Source organism: Saccopteryx bilineata, chromosome 3 (assembly GCF_036850765.1).
Source record: "Saccopteryx bilineata isolate mSacBil1 chromosome 3, mSacBil1_pri_phased_curated, whole genome shotgun sequence".
NCBI classification, from domain to species: domain Eukaryota; kingdom Metazoa; phylum Chordata; class Mammalia; order Chiroptera; family Emballonuridae; genus Saccopteryx; species Saccopteryx bilineata.
The window spans coordinates 293,132,875-293,153,088 of NC_089492.1; the positions used below are offsets into that span (position 1 = coordinate 293,132,875).

The 20,214-nt window shown below is 46.1% G+C and overlaps 1 pseudogene; it reads left to right on the forward strand.

Moving 5' to 3' along the window:
* Window positions 1-10,188: 10,188 nt before the first annotated feature.
* LOC136329248 (essential MCU regulator, mitochondrial pseudogene) lies at window positions 10,189-10,748 on the forward strand (annotated as a pseudogene).
* Window positions 10,749-20,214: the final 9,466 nt, after the last annotated feature.

Genomic DNA, 20,214 nt, shown 5'->3' on the forward strand with positions numbered 1-20,214 from the left:
CAAATATTCAGGCAAGGCATAGTAGATGGCCCTTGTGTTTACAAGAAATGAGATCAGCTTATCTGCTACTTGGGAGAAATACCTTAGGTTCATGAATAATGTCCTTGGGCCTTCAGTGGCAATTCCCAGCATGCTGGGCAAGGTCAGGTCACAGGTAGCTGAGCAGGGCTAGAAGAGACTGAACCCTCCCTCCATGGAGCAAGGGGGCACCTTACCTTCTCATGTTCCTCTTTCCATAGCAAAGACATGTAAACTGGTGGGGTCAGGAAGCCTGGCAGGCTTCAGTTCAATTACCTTTCTTTCCACTCTGGAGCAGGGCCCTGATGGAATCCTATGAAGCCCTTTAGGGTGCTGGAGCCTTTAAGAGCGTATGCCAAAAGCTGGTATTTCCTGACCTCTTTTGGGCCTTACTTGCCTTTTCTGTTACTTCCTTGGCCATTATAGACCTTAAAAGCCATGCTCAGAAGATCTCACTGGGGGGCTTGACTAAGAGAGCAAAATTGCAAATCCAGTGTCTAAAGAAGCCTATTAGACTAAGGAAAGAAAGGATTTGATTTGCGGTGGTAGGTGGTTGGAGACTGTGGAGGGTCTGAATTTGATCTAGGGTGAGACCTCAGGTGGTGAGGGTTAAGGTGATGCCCAGATAGACTAGGGACTAAGAGTGAAGTTGAGCCTTAGCAGAGAAGACACAATATCACTTCATAGTGAGGAAGTTAAGAGGGGTGGAGGTGTGTCTCCTTGAGGCAGGCAGGGAGGGGCTGCAGAGGAGTAGGTTATTTACATATTGTAAGAGAGTACTAGTTTTGAGATTGCATGCTGTTAAATCCTGAGCTAGTGCCTGCCGAAACAGGTCTGGGCTGTTTTTGAAACCCTGGGGTAAGGCAGTCCACGTAAATTGCTGGGTTGTGTTAGTGTCCGGGTAAAGGCAAACAGAAAGTAAGAGTTAGGGTGTAGAGGAACGGTAAAGAAGGCATTCTTGAGGTCTAGGACCATGAAGCGAGTGGTGTTTGAGGGAATGTGTGACAGTAACTTGTAGAGATTAGGGCTACTGGATGGAGGGGAATTACTACCTCAGTGATTAGGCATAAGTCTTGTATGAGGTGATAAGCCTCTGAAGGTTTTTGAACAGGAAGCATGGGGTATTGCAGGGAGAGTCCATGGGGATGAGTAAGCCTGGTTTAAGAGGTGGGTAATTATTGGTTTAAGGCCTTAGAAACAGACACAGTTATACATTAAACAAAGACTTCATGTACAAATTATAAATTAAGAAATTTAAATGAGTGCACTTTACTTGTTTCAGTTAAAATTATACTAGAGAGGCCCTGGCCGGTTGGCTCAGCGGTAGAGCGTTGGCTTGGCATGTAGGAGTCCCAGGTTTGATTCCCAGCCAGGGCACACAGGAGAAGTGCCCATCTGCTTCTCCACCCCTCCCCCTCTCCTTCCTCTCTGTCTCTCTCTTCCCCTCCCGCAGCTGAGGCTCCATTGGAGCAAAGATGGCCTGGGCACTGGGGATGGCTTTGTGGCCTCTGCCTCAGGCGCTAGAGTGGCTCTGGATGCAACAGAGCAACGCCCCAGAGGGGCAGAGCATTGCCCCTTGGTGGGCATGCCGGGTGGATCCCGGTAGGGTGCATGCGGGAGTCTGTCTGACTGCCTCCTGGTTTCCAGCTTCGGAAAAATGAAAAAAAATATATACTAGAGATATTTTCTAACAAACAAAGAGACAAAAGAGATTACTCACTCACACAGCTCAATAGACAACTCTGCTTTTTTAAGCTTTTCAAGATGGCAGGGAGTTGTCAGCATAGAGGGGAGGAAGAGAGAAAGCAGATGGATGGACAGTGTGAGCAGCTGGATGGAAAAGAAGGAGAGTCAGAATCCACAGGAGGAGGAGGAGGAGATTAAAGTGCTGGTGGTGGCACCACGTGGTCATAGGAGTCAAAAGATTTAGAGCTCTGAGGAAAGGAGAGAGGACGAGGGGTAGTGGAAGGCACAGTCAGTCTCTGAGGAGGGCGAAGGATGGGTCAAAGAAGAAAAAGAGACAGCTAAAGCCAGTGGGGTGTGGGGTGGGTCAAAGAAGAAAAAGAGACAGAGCCACCCATCTGCAAAGAGGGAGGAGGGGCTTAAGAACACAGTGGATAAGGGAGGGTTCCCTGGCCAGCAGGAGAGGAGAAAGAGAGACTGGTATTTGCAGGTGAATGAAAAAGAGGATTCAGCGAAGAGAGGGGAGGGGCCTTTCTGGAGGGAAGAGACTCAAGTGAAAGAGATTTGCAGAGGGACCAGAGAGGGGTCCCGAGAGAGGGGTCCCCTGGGGGTCAGGCTGGAGGGGAAGAGAGTTGGGAGTCCGCAGAGAAGGAAAGATTGGGAGCAAAGGTTTTAGGTGAGGTTTCTCTGGCCAAAAATGGCCTGCGTGTAGAACAAGCAGCACAGAAATTAAGGACAGGAGCAAAGGAAGAAGAAAGCCTGCACGTAAGGAATTTCTGATGCTTTCCCAGTCCGGTGGCAAAAGTTATCAAGGTCTCACAGGATGTTGTAATCGAATGTTCTGTTTTCAGGCCAATGGGAGTCATTGTCTAATTTGTATTGGGGCCACACCATGTTGCAGAAGAAAATGAGGTTTTTTTGGCTTAAGGTCAGAGAGGCCCAACTTAATGAGGATTTTTATGAGACATCCTATAGGGGTCTGGTCAAAAGGCTTAGACTCTGAAGAGCCATGGAGACAAGTGAGCAAGAGGGGGCATCCCTGCCTTTTGTCATTGTCCCAAGAGGAGAAAATCTCCATGTGGGGGAGTCGTCCCTGATAGAGGTTGTCATCACCTGTCGGGGAGCTCAGAGAGAGAGAGAGAGAGAGAGAGAGGAGAGGAGAGGTTTGGCTAGGCACCTAGTCTTTCCGTGCAGTCTACTGAGACTGAAAGTCAAATCCCTCAAAAGCTGAGGCGTGTCAGAGAAAACCATCTGACCAGAGAAAATTTTGTGGAAAAGAGAAGCTGACTGGGGAAGGTGAAGGGAGAAAACTCCTTACTTTTCTGGTTTGGCAGGGGTTCAGGACAGAGGCAGATCGCCAGCCAATCAACCTACAATTACACGTCCAAACAGAATCAGGGAGTAAGCCCGGGACGAGCTGCCACTGCCCATTGCTTCCCTGGTTGTAAGTTTGAACAGCAAAGAGGGATCGTCCAGGCAGTTAGTACCCTGTCCCGGGTTTCGGCACCAAATGTGGGGAATCCATGGGAGTACGAAAAGACCAGAATAACAGGCTTTATTGAAAGGAAGAAAGGAACTCTGCTGGGCACTTCTCTGGGGAAAAGGGCACCGGTTACAGACTAGGGGCAAATTTTATAGGGTTTGTGAGAGCCTGAGGGGGTGCTGAGTCAAAAGTTCTGGTATGTTCCCTTTTACGGTTTTAGTATTTCAGCTTTCTGAAATGCTCCTTCTTGGGGCAGGTTGACCAGCTTCCTGGAACTTTTCTGCCTCAGGGGTGATTGTCCAATAAGTAAGGGTGAGGTCAGGCAGCCAGGTGGAACAACAAAAGGGCAGTTGAATTTCATGTATCTATCACTTATCTCTCTCCCTTTCTGCCTGCCTGTCCCTCTCTGTCCCTCCCTCAACCTATATTTTAGGTTAATGGCTATGAGAACAAGACACACATTTTATATTCTTTCAAACCTGGAAGCTTGTTGGAAGTTCCTTTCTGTTACTTTGTGGTCCCTTTTCAATATGTTTGAAGTGTACTTCTCTGTTGTCACTTTGTGCCCACAGTAGTTTCAGAAGAGAACTTAAGTACAATCTAATTAGTGTTAGACATGAAGATTCCAAGGAACAGCTTGTTGATGCCTTATCTTATTTCTTGTGTTCAATAGATTTTGGGGTTTCCCAACAAAAAGTAATCTGTCAGATGTGTCACATGTTTTTATATTAGCTGCATGTTATCCATGTCACTTTTAAGAATCCATGGTTCTGGCCTGACCTGTGCTGGCACAGTGACTAGAGCATCGATTTGGAACGCTGAGGTTGCCGGTTTAAAACTCTAGGTGTGCCCAGTTAAGGCACATAGGAGAGGCAACCACTCTGAGGTGACGCTTTCTACTTCTTTCCCTTTTATCTCTGTCTTCTCTCTTTTCTCTATAATGAATCTATATATTTTTTTAAAAAATCTAAGATTCTGTTATTCAGGTTTTTGAAATGTCCTATATATGCAATATAATCTCATTGTCTTGTATTCTTGAGCATGTATTATATATTGAATATCTCTTGTCCATCTGATTACTTCACTTGATTACTAGCCTAGCTGGTAAAACTTTCAAAGTACAGTATTAGGACATTATTTTTATTTCATCATCCAGTGGTGACGAGCCGGCATGTGACATGAATGGCTGGGGCACCAACTCCTGGAGAGTCCTGTAGCTGAGATCACGGACGTGTGTCAGCTAAGGGTAAGCATTATTTCTGTTCCTTCTGTCAGTCATTTGGTTTTATTTTTGTAGTGTTTGGTAGAATGTGGTAGTGCTGTGAGTTATGTTCCTCTCTTCTACATTTACATTGATATTGAAATATATAGTGTTTAAGCTACTGTACGGACTTAGAGAACTATGAGATTTTTTTATGGAGTTCTGGCTCTGTTTGTATTGTGAGTATCAGGTTCAGTTCCTGCATCTGTCATGCAAGTGGGGTCAGTCGTTTGGCTCCATGTCTGAAGTTTGGTTACAGATCAGCAGTCTGTCTCCAGGGTCTGTGGCCGAATCTGTATTCTGTTGTGCATCTGGGATCTGGGGTCCCTTTGGATGTAGCCTCATATCCCAGTTCCAGTGTGGGGCCCATGAGCAGCTCCAGTTCTAGGGCATGATGTATGGATTCTGGTGTCCAAGATGCCATGTCAGTGTCTGGCACTGGTGTTTCCTAGTCTCAAGTGGCTCTGTAGACCAGTGTTTGGTGTTCAGTGCAGAGTCCCCTTTTTGGTTTGGGGGCAGGTCCAGTGCTCAGCTTAAGTCATCTAGAGTCCTTGGGGTCCTGATTCTGTCTAAGGTCTCTGTTCAGTATTGGTTGTTATGTTCATGTTGGCAGAAAAGTAGATACTGATAGGGAAAGAGAGCAAAGCGAATTGGAGATTCTATTCTATAAAATGGAATATGTGGGCCCTGGCCACTTGGCTCAGTGTTAGAGCTTTGGCCCGACATGTGGAAGTCCCAGGTTCGATTTCTGGCCAGGGCACACAAGAGAAGCACCCATCTGCTTCTCCACTTCCCCCCCCCCTTTCTTTCTCTCTATCTCTCTCTTACTTTCCCATAGTCTAGGCTCCACTGGACCAAGTTGGCCCGGGTGCTGAGGATGGCTTCATAGCTTCCACCTCAGGTGCTAGGATGACTCTGATTGCAATGGAGCAAAGCCCCAGATGGCCAAAGCATCACCCCCTAGTGGGTATGCTAGGTGAATCCGTTCGGGTGCATGCAAGAGTCTGTCTCTCTGCCTCCCCGCTTCTCACTTCAGAAAAATACAAAAAACAAACAAACAAAAAGCAGAATATGTGTTCCAGGGAGAAGCCTCAAGATTCCATTTAGTCTAATCTGATAGAAGGCTCCAGTATTCATAGGCTTGATGGCACATTAGAGGAATCCATTGTGTCCTGAGAAGTCTATTGTCCCCTCAGCCCTCAGGCTCAGGTTTGGGAGGAGTTTTCTTAAGGCACTGTGGGCCAGGTGTTTTGGGGAAGCAAGAGGGAGAGGCACCATGGGAGTCAAAAGTGGGCAGGAAACACTGTGAGGTTCAGAACTGAGATTGTTTATGGTTAAAAAAAAAAAAAAAAAAAAAGGGGGCCTGACCAGGTGGTGGCGCAGTGGATAGAGCGTCGGACTGGAATGTGGAAGACCCAGGTTCGAGACCCCGAGGTCACCAGCTTGAGTGCGGGCTCATCTGGTTTGAGCAAAAACCCACCAGTTTGAACCCAAGGTCGCTGGCTCCAGCAAGGGGTTACTCGGTCTGCTGAAGGCCCGCAGTCAAGGCACATATGAGAAAGCAATCAATGAACAACTAAGGTGTTGCACCGCGCAATGAAAAACTAATGATTGATGCTTCTCATCTCTCTCTGTTCCTGTCTGTCTGTCCCTGTCTATCCCTCTCTCTGACTCTCTCTCTGTCTCTGTAAAAAATAAATAAATATATAAAATTTAAAAAAAAAAAAAAAAAAAAAAAGGTAGTCCTTCCTAGGTGGAAAATAGAAATATGGTCCATAGAGAGATCTGGATTTTTTTTATTGTTTTTCTGTCCTTTGTCCTGCTTTTTTGTTGAGAGAAATGCACTAGGCATGTTGGAGATCTATCACACCATTTTCCATTGTATTTCAAAGTTTTTATATTGATTTGAGAAAGAGAGAGAGAGAGAGAGAGAGAAGCATGAGCTCATTTCTCCACTTAGTTATTCCATTTAGCTGTGAACTTCTTGGTTGCTTCTCTTAGGTGCTGAGACCTGGGATGAAACCCACAACCTTAGCACACAGGGAGGACGCTCCACGCACCGAGACATTGGTCAGGGCACCTGAGGTTTATTTATTTTTATTTTTCTATTATTATCCTTCAGTTGAAATAATTTTAGAATTCCAATTGCAATGTATGTTGCAAGTTATTAAAATGGCATTTAATAACTGTAAGGATAAGTACTTCCTGGCTTATCTGTTAATATTGATTTCAAGGTGAACTGTTATGAGAGTAGGAAACATGGGTTATGTAATTTCAAATCTTTGAAGTTTGTTGTCATTTGCTTTATAGTGCAGTTTGGTCCCTTTTAAATATGCTCTCAGTGTGCGTCTCTGATTCGGACAGTCGGTAAAGAAACAATGGAGCCAAAAACTTAATGGGCCATCATCTTTAATCCTAGCTTGCACCCAGTAGGCAAGTAAAAACACACACTGGGCTCCAAACCCCACTCATTTAGTGCTCACAAAGCTACTGACTTATCCAAGTTTCCTAGAATCAAAGGTTTCTAGCTCACCAGACTTATTGACCTCTGTTTCCCATCTCCTTCCTTCTCCCTGCACAAACTCTGCACAAACTGGCTTCTCACTCAACACTCCACCATCTTGGCTGCTTCTCCTGGTCTCCTCCATATGGCCTTTCTCTGCTCTGCTCTCTAATGCTAATCTCAGGAACTGAGAGCAAGCTCCCGTTCTGCCCCCATTTTATAGTGTAGAAATCAAAACCTTTAATCCAATATACAAAATAGGGAAGTCTCTAATACAAAGTCCACCCCACATCAAAAAGGGTGGGAAAGCCTTAATCCCAAAACCAAGCCCCAGGCTACAAGGATCCTGCCTGCCCACAGCCCGCCCCAAACATACATTAATATCACCTGGGCGACAGGCTTCCATGTGGTAACAAAGTGAGCATAATATATTTTATCTGCCCAACACTGTCTGTCCAAATCAAATGCGAACCTGCATGGCCCAGGCGGCTGTGATGGTGGCCATGGCTACTGGCTTTACACCAGGCAAGCCCAGTCTTTTTATTTTAATTATTTGTTTGTTTGTTCATTAGTTTTATTCATTTTAGAGGGTAGAGAGAGAGAGAGAGAGAACAATAGAGTGTGTGAGAGAGAGGTAATTTCTTTAATGCATGTGAAATAAAAGAAAGGGAGGAAGATTCCACGAGGGCCTGAGAGCCAGAGCTGGATGGGATGAGCAAGTAGGGAAGAGTTTGTGCTCTTAACGTTTTGTGGGAGGGGACTGTCAGGGGGCAGGTCAAAGGTATGATCCTATAGAGCAGTGTTTTTCAACCAGTGTGCCGTGAGACATGGTCAGGTGTGCCGTGGGGAAATTACACATGGGTCCCCAAACTATGGCCCGCGTGCCGGATACGGCCCACGGAGGCTATTTATCTGGCCCACCACCAGCCTCCTCCATCCGAACATAAACATTCCCCTCACAATCCCTCCAGCTATCAGCGACAGGAAGAGTGGAGGCACAGGGAATGCTCACTGACCAATCACCTTCTAGGATTCATCCCGACCACTAGCAATGAACCAATAGTAGGCCGCTTCTCATCCACACCCAGGAAGGTCCCCGCTCGGGCTGCTGCGCACTTGTCATTGTGTGGCCGTGGGGAGTAGTTGAAGCTGCTACTCCTCCCCACAGTCCCAATTTCTAATCCAGGTCAGGACTGGAGGTAAATGTTGCCACCACTAGATGAAGCCTCAACCTCAGCTGGTTATGTCTATCCTGATGGTGTATATAGATATTTGTCCTTTTTCTTTTTAAAAGAGGCCCCGCAGAGGGTGATATACAATGCATCACAATGTTATCTATATTGTATATGGCCTCCTGAAGGCTCATCTTCTTAAAGAGCTCAAATCTCTATATACACCATCAAAACAGACAGAACCAAGGCCCCTGCACCCAGCTGACCATGGGATTTGAACCCACAACTTCAGGGAGAACTCTAGTATTTATCAGCATCCTTACCTAGAAAGCAAACTTCTCAATCTGACAGTAGAGATGCTCTGAGGACTTGTGATGTTACACAAGTACCCAACATTTTCTAAAATTGATTTTGTCCAGTCTCTATATAGAGAGAGTATTTGCCAAATTGATTTGAGCCCACAACCTTGATGAAAGCTCCAGTATCTATTAGTGGGACTGTATATATGAGGGGTTACATGGGACTGAATATATGAGGTTACGTGGAACTGTTTATGAGGGGATGTTACGTGGGACTGTATATGAGGGGTTACATGGGACTGTATTATATATGAGGTTACATGGGACTGAATATATGAGGTTATGTGGGACTGTATATGAGGGGATGTTACGTGGGACTGTATATGAGGGGATGTCACGTGGGACTGTATATGAGGGGATGTCACGTGGGACTGTATATGAGGGGTTACATGGGACTGTATTATATATGAGGTTACATGGGACTGAATATATGAGGTTACGTGGGACTGTTTATGAGGGGATGTTACGTGGGACTGTATATGAGGGGTTACATGGGACTGTATTATATATGAGGTTACATGGGACTGAATATATGAGGTTATGTGGGACTGTATATGAGGGGATGTTACATGGGACTGTATATATGAGGGATGTTATGTAGGACTGTATATATGAGGGGGTTATCCTTTTTTTTTTTTTTTTTGTATTTTTCTGAAGCTGGAAACGGGAAGAGACAGTCAGACAGACTCCCGCATGCGCCCGACCGGGATCCACCCGGCATGCCCACCAGGGGCAACGCTCTGCCCACCAGGGGGCGATGCTCTGCCCCTCCGGGGCGTCGCTCTGCCGCGACCAGAGCCACTCTAGCACCTGGGGCAGAGGCCAAGGAGCCATCCCCAGCGCCCAGGCCATCTTTGCTCCAATGGAGCCTTGGCTGCGGGAGGGGAAGAGAGAGACAGAGAGGAAAGGGGTGGGTGGAGAAGCAAATGGGCGTTTCTCCTATGTGCCCTGGCCGGGAATCGAACCCGAGTCCCCCGCATGCCAGGCCGACGCTCTACCGCTGAGCCAGCCGGCCAGGGCCTATCCTTTTTTATTTAACTTTTTTTTTTAAATAAATGTAATTTATTTAGAGAACCTCTGCCAGGCATATTTCACTCTTATGACAGTTTGGGATCTCAGCAAGACGAGCAAGTGACAGTGATGGAGAAGTTTTTGAGAGGGGAAAACGCAAATGCCGAACAGGGCCCTGGACAAAATTCTAACCCAGATGAAGGCCCTAGTATGAGTGGGCGACAAAAGAAAAAAGACAAGATGGTGAGCTTGAGGCAATACAGCGAAAGCTATCTTTCATTTGGATTTACTTTCACCGGGGATGAGACAGCACCGACTCCGCTGTGCTTGGTGTGTGGTGAGAAGCTTAATAGCGCCATGGTGCCAAGCAAGCTTAAACGCCATCTCCAAACGAAACACCCTTCCATTCAAAACAAGCTGATGGACTATTTTGTACGCTTACTTACAAACAATGAGAAACGGGCAACTTTTTTTGAGAAAAACCACAAAGGTAAACGAGAGAGCCCTCAAAGCTAGCTACTTTGTTGCTGAACTCATAGCTAAATCAAAAAAGTCCCGAAATGCCTCCCTCCTACGCAACAGGAACTAGGCGCAACCCGCGAGTGTGAAGCTGGCTCTCTGGTCTGCTCCTGAAAGCCTCGTGAGGCTTGAGACAACGTTCTTCCCGAGGGCATTGCCAGTGGCAGGGCCAGTGGCAGGGTGCTGGGGGTCGGGTGCTGGTGTTACAAGCGGAGCTGGGAGATGGCGTCCAGAGTGGCTCGCTGGCTGGCATTGGCACCCGTCCAATCCGGGGCTCTCCGGAGCCGACCGAGCTTGAAGAAAGATGGCAATATCTCTGCCGGACAGGGCGGCTCAGGTCGGAGCCTGGTACCCTCGAGATGTCCTTCGGCCTTCTCCGTGTGTTCTCCATTGTGATCCCCTTTCTCTATGTTGGGACACTCATTAGCAAGAACTTTGCTGCTCTACTTGAGGAGCATGACATTTTTGTCCCAGAGGATGATGATGATGACGATTAACAGGTCACGGAGGAAGTACAGGAAGGAGAAAGCCCTCACTGAATTAAGAAATGGTGATGCTTATAGCTTCTCACACTTGCCTGTCAGCAGAAGGGTCCAGGGAAAGCCCTTCACCTCCCAACTCCAGTGAAGCCTCCTGCATGGTCAATCACAGTTCAGAGTCCCAGGCTCTGGGAGGTTCCCTAAGATGTGCTGTCCACTGAGCACGATCAATTGATGAATAAACATGATAAACATCAAAAAAAAAAAAAAAGTCCCACACTGTGGCAGAAACATTAATACTGCCAGCTTGTAAAGCCATTGTAAATGAGATGCTTGGCCCTACCGCGGCCAAAGAGATAGCTAAAGTGCCTCTCTCAGATAACACAATTGCCAGACGTATCGATGACATGTCTGCAGACATTGAAACTGTTGTTTTGGAAAAGGTGCTCATCAGTAAGAAATTTGCCTTGCAACTTGATAAGTTGACGGATATTAGTGGACATTGTCAGCTCTTGGCCAACGTGCATTTTTGTTTTTTGTTTTTTTTGCATTTTTCTGAAGCTGGAAACAGGGAGAGACAGACAGACAGACTCCCGCATGCGCCCGACCGGGATCCACCCGGCACGCCCACCATGGGGCAATGCTCTGCCCACCAGGGGGCGATGCTCTGCCCATCCTGGGCGTCGCCATGTTGCGACCAGAGCCACTCTAGCGCCTGAGGCAGAGGCCACAGAGCCATCCCCAGCGCCCGGGCCATCTTTGCTCCAATGGAGCCTTGGCTGCGGGAGGGGAAGAGAGAGACAGAGAAGAAGGCGCGGCGGAGGGGTGGAGAAGCAAATGGGCGCTTCTCCTGTGTGCCCTGGCCGGGAATCGAACCCGGGTCCTCCGCACGCTAGGCCGACGCCAACGTGCGTTTTGTGGATGGAGAAGCCATTAGAGAAAACTTCCTATTTTGCAAGGCACTGCCAGAAAAATCAACAGGAGAGGAAATATTTTGGGTCATGTTGGAATATCTTGATAAAAGCGGGCTACATGGGAAAACTGCACAGGTGTCTGCACTGATGGAGCCGCAGCCATGGTCGGGCGCATCAAAGGCTTCATAAGTAGCGTCAAAGAAAGAAACCCAAATGTTATTGTTATGCACTGTTTTTTGCACCATGAGGCCTTGGTTGCAAAGACCTTACCAGCAGATCTAGCTCCTGTGTTGGATGATGTTGTGAGCATAGTGAACTTTGTGAAGACACGACCTTTGAGATGATGTTTATTTGCGTCTTTGTGTAAAGAAATGGGAGCGGAACATAAAATCTTATTGCTCCACACAGAGGTCCAGTGGCTGTCACGTGGCAAAGTGCTGGCCCATGTGTATGAGTTGCAAGAGGAACTTAAAGTATTTCTGACAAACGAGAGGTCCGATTACTCAAAGCTGCTTGCAAGTGATGAGTGGTGTGCAAAGCTGGCATACCTGGCTGATATATTTCATCATCTGAATGAACCGAACACCCAGATGCAAGGCCGAAATGAAAACCTGCTTACAAGCGCTGATAAAATGAACGGATTCCGTTTAAAGGTGCAGCTCTGGCAACAACATGTGCAGCGTGGCAACCTTGAGATGTTCCCGCTCACCAGAAATAGCATGATGGCAACACTGCTGCAATGTGCAAGGTGATTGGCAGACATTTGAAAACTCTTGAGAAGACGTTGTCATTTTATTTCTCTTCAGCCTTCACAGAATGCCTTGACTGGGTTAGGGACCCATACAGCTCAGTATCCATTGCTGGAAAGGATATGACTTTAAAGGAGCAAGAGGAACTCATTGAACTGCAACAAGATTGTGGTTTAAAGCTAAAGTTCACTGATCTTCCTTTAAATAGTTTTTGGTTATCTGTTGCCAAGGAGTTCCCCATTCTGGCCAACAAAGCTATTTTGACATTGCTCCCGTTTTCAACCGCATATCTATGTGAGCTGAGCTTCTCAAGCTTGACTGCGATAAAAACTAAAAACAGAGAGACTGAGAACTGTTGAGGAAGAGCTTCGTGTGTGTCTTTCTACCATTCCTGCCAGGATATCCCTTTTGTGTGCATCAAAACAGGCCCAGGTTTCACACTAAGTGAGTATAAATACATTTAGAAACTATATTATTAACTATATGTATAATATGTACTGTGTTAGAGTGTCATTTTGTGTCATTTTGGTAGGTGGTGTGCCCCAGGATTTTGTAAATGTAAAAAATGTGCCGCAGCTCAAAAAAGGTTGAAAATCACTGCTATAGAGAAGCACAGCATCGCTAGACACTGCTCAGGGATGGCAAAGAGAAGCCTTTTGGAAAGAAGTGATCCGCCAGGGGTGTGAGTTCCCACCTTTCCTGTTCAATTCGGAAATTTCTATCAATTCGGAATGGGATCAGAAGGAGGTCCCATTCCACTGAACTCTTTTTCATTCGCACTGTGTTCCTCCACCTGGTGTCTGTTTAGATACGAATTCATTTTCAGTGAGGCTATTTGTTTTAGAGTGCTATGTGAATATTGATCAGAAATGTATTGTAGTTTTGTTGGTTTATGGAACAGAAATGTTTCATCAGCTATATGGTGAGTAAAGATGTTCTCTCCTTTTCAGGCTTGTGTTTTTATTATGTGAATAGTTTTTTTAAAAAAGAGTTGATTCTAATTTTATGAAGTCCCCGGCTTTTTGTATTTGGATGGGTTCCTGAAACCTAGAAGAACGGTGAGGGGCGTGGGGGCCCTGAGGCCCGAGGTGCGCGGGAAGAGCCGAGAGACCGGGAGAGGCAGGTGCGGGGCGGGCTCAGGTACTGTGCAGACCGGACCGCGGTGAGAAGAGGTGTCGAGACCTCAGCCTGAGTTCGGAGGGAGGAGGTCGCCGAGGCGGCGTGAAGGTGAAGTGCATTCGATGTACTAACGTAGGTTCTGAAGGAAAGTGAGAAAGTGGGGAACCGTCAGGTTTTCTTTCTTGCTCATGTGTGCAGGGGAGACTGTGTATCCGTGTGCGGGGTTTTATTACCTTTCAGTTCTAATGGTATTGTAACCACCAGTTTAATTTATTTTGTGGGTTATTGAGAAGTGCATTTGATAACTTGTAGGGATAGGGCTCTTGTAGTTACTTTTTGTTGCAGATTTCTAGAGGAAACGCCAGGAGAGGAGGATACACAGTTTCTATTTGTTACCACTTGAGTCTAGTGCGGTTCTTTTCAAACATGCCGTCAGCGCCATACCCTGGCGCCCTTGGGTGGCCATCTCCGGGAATGACACCGTAGCGCAGGTGCACAGTAGAGCGGATCCTCTACGAAGGCGGAATCCACTCTGCCATTCACATAAGGTTTTTTCGGTCCTTACCGATTTTTTTGAAGTGGAGTGTCTATCGTTTTTGAAGGAGTGACGGCTCATCTCTGAATGAGAGAGGTGTGTTGAATATATTTCAATGATAATTCTTCTTTTCTTTTTTTTGTAATTGTGCTGTAAGTGGGAGTGTGGTAAGGTACCAAAAAGCTGCAAAATTAATATTGATATTTTAGGAGGAAAGGTCAGCTTTCTGTCCTGTCCTTTCCTTGGGGAAGGGAGGGAGAAGAATGTAGAAGCTTCCTGACTTACAAGAACAATGGGTCATTTAGTTTTAACTATAGAATAAAGGTTGTCTGAGGAACTTCTTTTCTCTTACAATAAGAGAAAATAATTTACATACCACCCTACATTGATTTTGGCTCTTTCTCCCTTCCTGGAATCCTGAGAGTAACATACCTCTAGGCAAAGGAGGGGAGATAGATACTAAAAGATTTGTAAATGTCCTTGATTGTATTACCTTAAAAGTTTTAATGTTTCTATGGATCCCTAAACAAATGTTGTAAACTTGTGCCATGATGTCATGCTCCCCCCAGCCTGTATGTGGTCAAAGGGTATATAACCAGCCTCTGAGATGAATTTGGCGTGCACGATTTGGGTCTGCAATGCCTCATGTTAGTCATATGTGGCTGGCATATTTAATAAATCTCCCCCTTTAATAAAATCCTTCAAACTTCATCTGGGCTTGGTGTCTTTACGTAAACCCACAGAAGTGAGGTACAGGTACCTTACAACAGGAGTTTATGTTACAGAGGGTTTTTTTGTTTGTTTGTTTTTTCATTTTTCCGAAGCTGGAAATGGGGAGGCAGTCAGACAGACTCCTGCATGCGCCCCACCGGGATCCAACCGGCATGCCCACCAGGGGGCGATGTTCTGCCCCTCTGGGGCATCGCTCTGTTGCATCCAGAGCCATTCCCAGCACCCGGGCCATCTTTGCTCCAATGGATCCTCGGCTGCGGGAGGGGAAGAGAGAGACAGAGAGGAAGGAGAGGGGGAGGGGTGGAGAAGCAGATGGGCGCTTCTCCTGTGTGCCCTGGCCAGAAATCGAACCCGGGACTCCTGCACGCCAGGCCGATGCTCTGCCGCTGAGCCAACCGGCCAGGGCCATGTTACGGAGTTTTTATCAAGTACAGGAAAAGTTGGAATTACCGAGTAAATAAAGCTTATTGATAGGAGCGCTATTGTCTGCAGTGATGGTTTTTGCCCTCAATCGTAACAACAGTTGTATAATATCTATTTGTATAATGTTTGCCTAATACAGGAGGGTTCCACAGCAGGTTTTCTGTTGTGACTGTGAGAAGGAATTAATAGTTGTATTCATATTTATTAATTATTGTGTTATTTTTCAATAGAATGACCATCACCCTTTATTCGCCCCACCCCTTAGAACTTATTCCACCGTTTCCCTTGCAATCTGTGCGTTCCTTTATGGTTATTGCATTTCAGAATGTTTCCTATGAGTTGATATTCTCTAAAGAAAGCCTATTCAATCATAGTTTTTAGTTTTATGAAGTGTCCATGAATTTATTTTGCTAAAGTAAACTTGAAAGAGTGTACTAGGTTCATGGCTGTTTTTATGTAAATGAACCATTGAAAACTAAAGTGTGTGAGCTGCAGGGCCTGTGGTGAGGCCTAAGGCAAGACCTGGAGGGAGGTGAGAGGTGGGGCCCAAGCAAAGATGCAGGGCGGGGCTGGGCCAAGGGAAATCGGGCCCGCGGGCAGGTGGGCAGGTTCGGGATGAGGTGCTGGGGAAGAGGCAGCAAGGCGGTTGACGTGAGGTGTGGTGCTGCCGGGCAGGGGCCGCTGTTCACGGGCTGGGAAGTGTAGAGCTCCGATAAACGTGAGTGGAGCCCAGGGCCCAGGGATAACGGGGTAGGGTAGGGGTGGGGGGAGGGACAGAGGGGATGCGAGCGAGGGGGGTTCGGGGAGGAGGTGCAGCTGGCCGCGGGGAGAGAAGAGCTCCCGACTGTTTGTAGGGCGTATGCTTCTGCTCCCCATGTAAGATCAGCAGAATAACCTGCTGTTTGTATTGTATGTTACTCTTCATCCTGTTTCGTGTGGGGTAGGATTTGTCTTCTGAGCACTATTAAACTTTTGGGCAGGATCATTGTGTGTCCTGGGGGAACGTCCTCTGCACTTTAAGTGCTTGTGAAGAGCTAGTCCTTCTATTCACTGCCTGGAATTAACATACAGCCAGCTCCCCATGCTTCTGATGGTATTAAACTGCGCCATGTTGGCAGATATGCCCCCAGGGCATGTTGGTCCAGAAAGCACAGCCACGGAAACTTTGAGTGATCTGGCCTTGGAAGTGGTATTTTCATCATCATTCCTTTGAAATTATTTTATAAGGCTATCATTGATTTAAGATTTTTTTAACATTCATTTGATAACATGTCTGTGTAATGATACTGTCATCACCTTTCCTACAGGGTTCTAGATGGAGGGTCAAAAGAGCTATAAGGAAAGTTCATGGAAATCCATTGAAATTTGTAGGAAGGTGGACTATCAATTCAATAGTCAGGGTCAGCTTTTGTTTGTTTGTTTACAGAGACGAAGAGTCAGAGAGTGAGAGAGATAGGGACAGACAGACAGGAACGGAGAGAGATGAGAAGCATCAATCATTAGTTTTTCATTGCGACACCTTAACTGTTCATTGATTGCTTTCTCATATGTGCCTTGACCATGGGCCTTCAGCAGACGGAGTAACCCCTTGCTCAAGCCAGTGACCTTGGGTTCAAGCTGGTGAGCCCTGCTCAAACCAGATGAGCTGGCGACCTTGGAGTCTCAAACCTGGGTCCTCTGCATCCCAGTCCAAAGCTCTATCCATTGCACCACTGCCTGGTCAGGCAGGGTCAGTTTTTTAAAAAGTGGCAAGCATTCTTGCAAGCGTGGTAGATTTGAATTTTTGGAGTATTGTGGAGTAGTTAGTTATGTTTATGAAATGTTATTTGCCACTTAGGTTATTTTTTTTTAATGTTCTTACAGGCCCTGGCCGGTTGGCTCAGCGGTAGAGCGTCGGCCTGGCGTGCGGGGGACCCGGGTTCGATTCCCGGCCAGGGCACATAGGAGAAGCACCCATTTGCTTCTCCACCCCCCCCTCCTTCCTCTCTGTCTCTCTCTTCCCCTCCCGCAGCCAAGGCTCCATTGGAGCAAAGATGGCCCATGCGCTGGGGATGGCTCCTTGGCCTCTGCCCCAGGCGCTAGAGTGGCTCTGGTCGCGGCAGAGCGACCCCCGGGAGGGGCAAAACATTGCCCCCTGGTGGACAGAGCGTCGCCCCCTGGTGGGCGTGCCGGTGGATCCCGGTCAGGCGCATGCGGGAGTCTGTCTGACTGTCTCTCCCCATTTCCAGCTTCGGAAAAATACAAAAAAAAAAAATGTTCTTACAGACTTTTTTTTTTTTTGGTTGCATGCATCAATTTTGAAAGCTATGCTCCATTGCCGATTGAGAGGGGTGTGTTCAATTACCTTTTATAGTTACGAATATTTGTATTTTCTGTCTTATATGTGTGTTATTTGAGTTAGTTACGACTTGCATGTGAATGTAGATATTCCTGGTCTACTGAACCTATTAAAAGGATTTTGTGTTATTTATAGGACCACTTTTTGCCTTAAAATCTACTGTATTTTATCCAAATATTTTTTGGTGGTTATTTTCAGTTCTTTTAATGTTTTGCTGCCTTATGTTGTAGGCAGCTCCACGGTATTCTATTAGTTGTGGGTAGCTATTAATTTCCAGAAGGAAGTGATTTCGGTAGATGTCAGGACGTAGGGGCACAATTTATTTTCTCACATGGTTGTTTTGATACCAGTTATTATATCATGATAATTTTTTCTTTCATGTAAAAAGGACCCTTTGTCATATATAATATGTGTCTGAATTTGCTTCCATAAATTTGTGCCAATAATTAGGCTATTTATGTTTATTGATAAGGAGTTAGCCCAGCAGTTCATTTTAGTAGCTGTATGCCACAAGGAAATTATTCAATGTAGTCGTGCTTTCTTCTATTCACTGCTCTTTGTATACTTTCCCTATATTTTGCATTTTAATAGGTGAAGTGAAACTAAGGCAATCGCATTATTAAAAGTGTGGGCAATTGCCTGACCAGGCGGAGGCGCAGTGGCTAGAGTGTCGGACTGGGATGCCGAAGACCCAGGTTCGAGACCCCGAGGTCGCCAGCTTGACAAGGACTCATCTGGTTTGAGCAAGGCTCACCAGCTTGAACCCAAGGTCACTGGCTCGAGCAAGGGGTTACTCGGTCTGCTGAAGGCTCGTGGTCAAGGCACATATGAGAAAGCAATCAGTGAACAACTAAGGTATCACAACGAAGAACTAATGATTGATGCTTCTCATCTCTCTCTGTTCCTGTCTGTCCGTTCCTATCTATCCCTCTCTCTGACTCTCTCTGTCTCTGTAAAAAAAAAAAAAAAAAGTGTGGGCAATGTTTTCATGTGTGACATTATGTTTCATGTATAAACATCCTTGGGAAGGCATTGTATGTAAAATTGTTTCTTAAGTTGATTAATAAAGAAAATACAATGAGAATCCTTAGGAATATAAATGAAGGGTGTAGATGGATGATGTTTTAGAAACAAGAAGCATTTTGCAAGTAAAGGGGATCTCCATGCAGGTCATCTGAGAAAGTCACACACAAACAAGTATGCAGAATTAGAAAAAGGAACTGGTAGATGGTGTAGGCAGGAAAGTAAGAGACTAGGATGATCGATGAGAAGTTACAGTATTGAAGAACTAAAGACCATGTCATGAGTCAGAAGAAAGCAAGGATGCTTTGGTGCATCTGTGGTTGACAACGTGGTTCAGTGTCCTCGGGTGTCCCAGAGTCTTTGTCCCCAGCAGTCAGGCCAGGGGGTTCCATGTAGCCTGCATGTTCCACGTGATGCTCATTCCTCAGCCCATGGTCTGGAAGTCCAGCTAAAGGCCAGGATAGGTCTGGCTCTGTGTTGGAGACACTTCTGAATACTGCAGATTGTCCCATGTCACTGAGGTAGTTGAGTGTAAATCAGCAGCCATGAGGAGTTGTTGGCCTGTAGGTGTGAGCTCCCGTGTGGCTAGTTTAGGAGAGGCAGCGTTTTCAATCTAGGATGCAAAATGACCTGCTGTTTCTATTGTACTGTACTCTTTATGTTCCATGTAGAGTAGGGTTTGTCTTTGAGTGGTATTGACCTTTTGAGCTAGATCCTTCTTTGCCCAGGGTGAGGGGTGAATCTGCAGCAGATGTGCTCATGAACACCTATTTTTTGTTTTCATTGTTCGTAGAACCCCACCATGTTAGGAGTGTGAAATGCTGCCGTCTTGGCCGAATACGCCCTGGGGGCATAGTCACCTTTGGACCAGAAACCAGTGAGGTGGAAACTTGGGTCATTTCTGGAACGTGAAAGGATTGTAATGAAGTATTTTTATTATGTTTCCATTGTAATTATTTTATAATTGTACTAGTGACTTATTGTGGGAGCTGTTTTAGATGTTCCTTTGAAAAGTTGGAAATATAATGATAATGTAATTTCCTGTTCTTACAGGCTTCTAGATGGAAAGCCATGAGAGGCATCCATGTAGTCCATTAAAACTTCAGCGAGGCCCTGGCCGGTTGGCTCAGTGGTAGAGTGTAGGCCTGGCGTGTGGGAGTCCCAGGTTCGATTCCTGGCCAGGGCACACAGAGCATCGCCCCCTGGTGGGCGTGACAGGTGGATCCCGGTCGGGCACATGCGGGAGTCTGTCTGACTGCCTCCCCGTTTCCAACTTCAGAAAAGTACAAAAAAAAACACCAAAACTTCAGCGAATCTGAAATCGGTAGGAACTTGTTTTATCATTCCCCGCAGTCATTTAAAAAAAAGTTCCAAATGCCTTAGAAGTTGATGCGTGGGTCAGATCAGTTCTAAAAGGTGGGCTGCATCCCTGACAGAGGTATATCCAATCCCCTTGTATCATTATGATGTTGCCTGTTATTCCTGTTTGCCCTGTGATGCATGAATCGACGTTGTTATTCACGGAGGGTGATGGCAGATCACTTCGGTTCATAAAGCATGTGAAAATGAATATCTATTATTTATTTTGAGGACCAATTTGGCCCTCCAATGTACCATACAGTGTGTAGATTTAATTTGGTTCTCATTTCCTGAGCCCATGATTTTTAAAAAATCTTATTTTTATTAATTTTAATGCAGTGACATTGATAAATCAGGGTACATATGTTCCGAGAAAACATCTCCAGATTGTTTTGACATTTGATTATGTTGCATACCCCTCACCCAAAGTCAAATTGTCTTCTGTCACCTTCTTTCTGGTTTTCTTTGTGCCCCCCCTCCCCCTCTCTCCTTCCTCGCTCCCTCCCCCCCCCATTACCATCACATTCTTGTCCT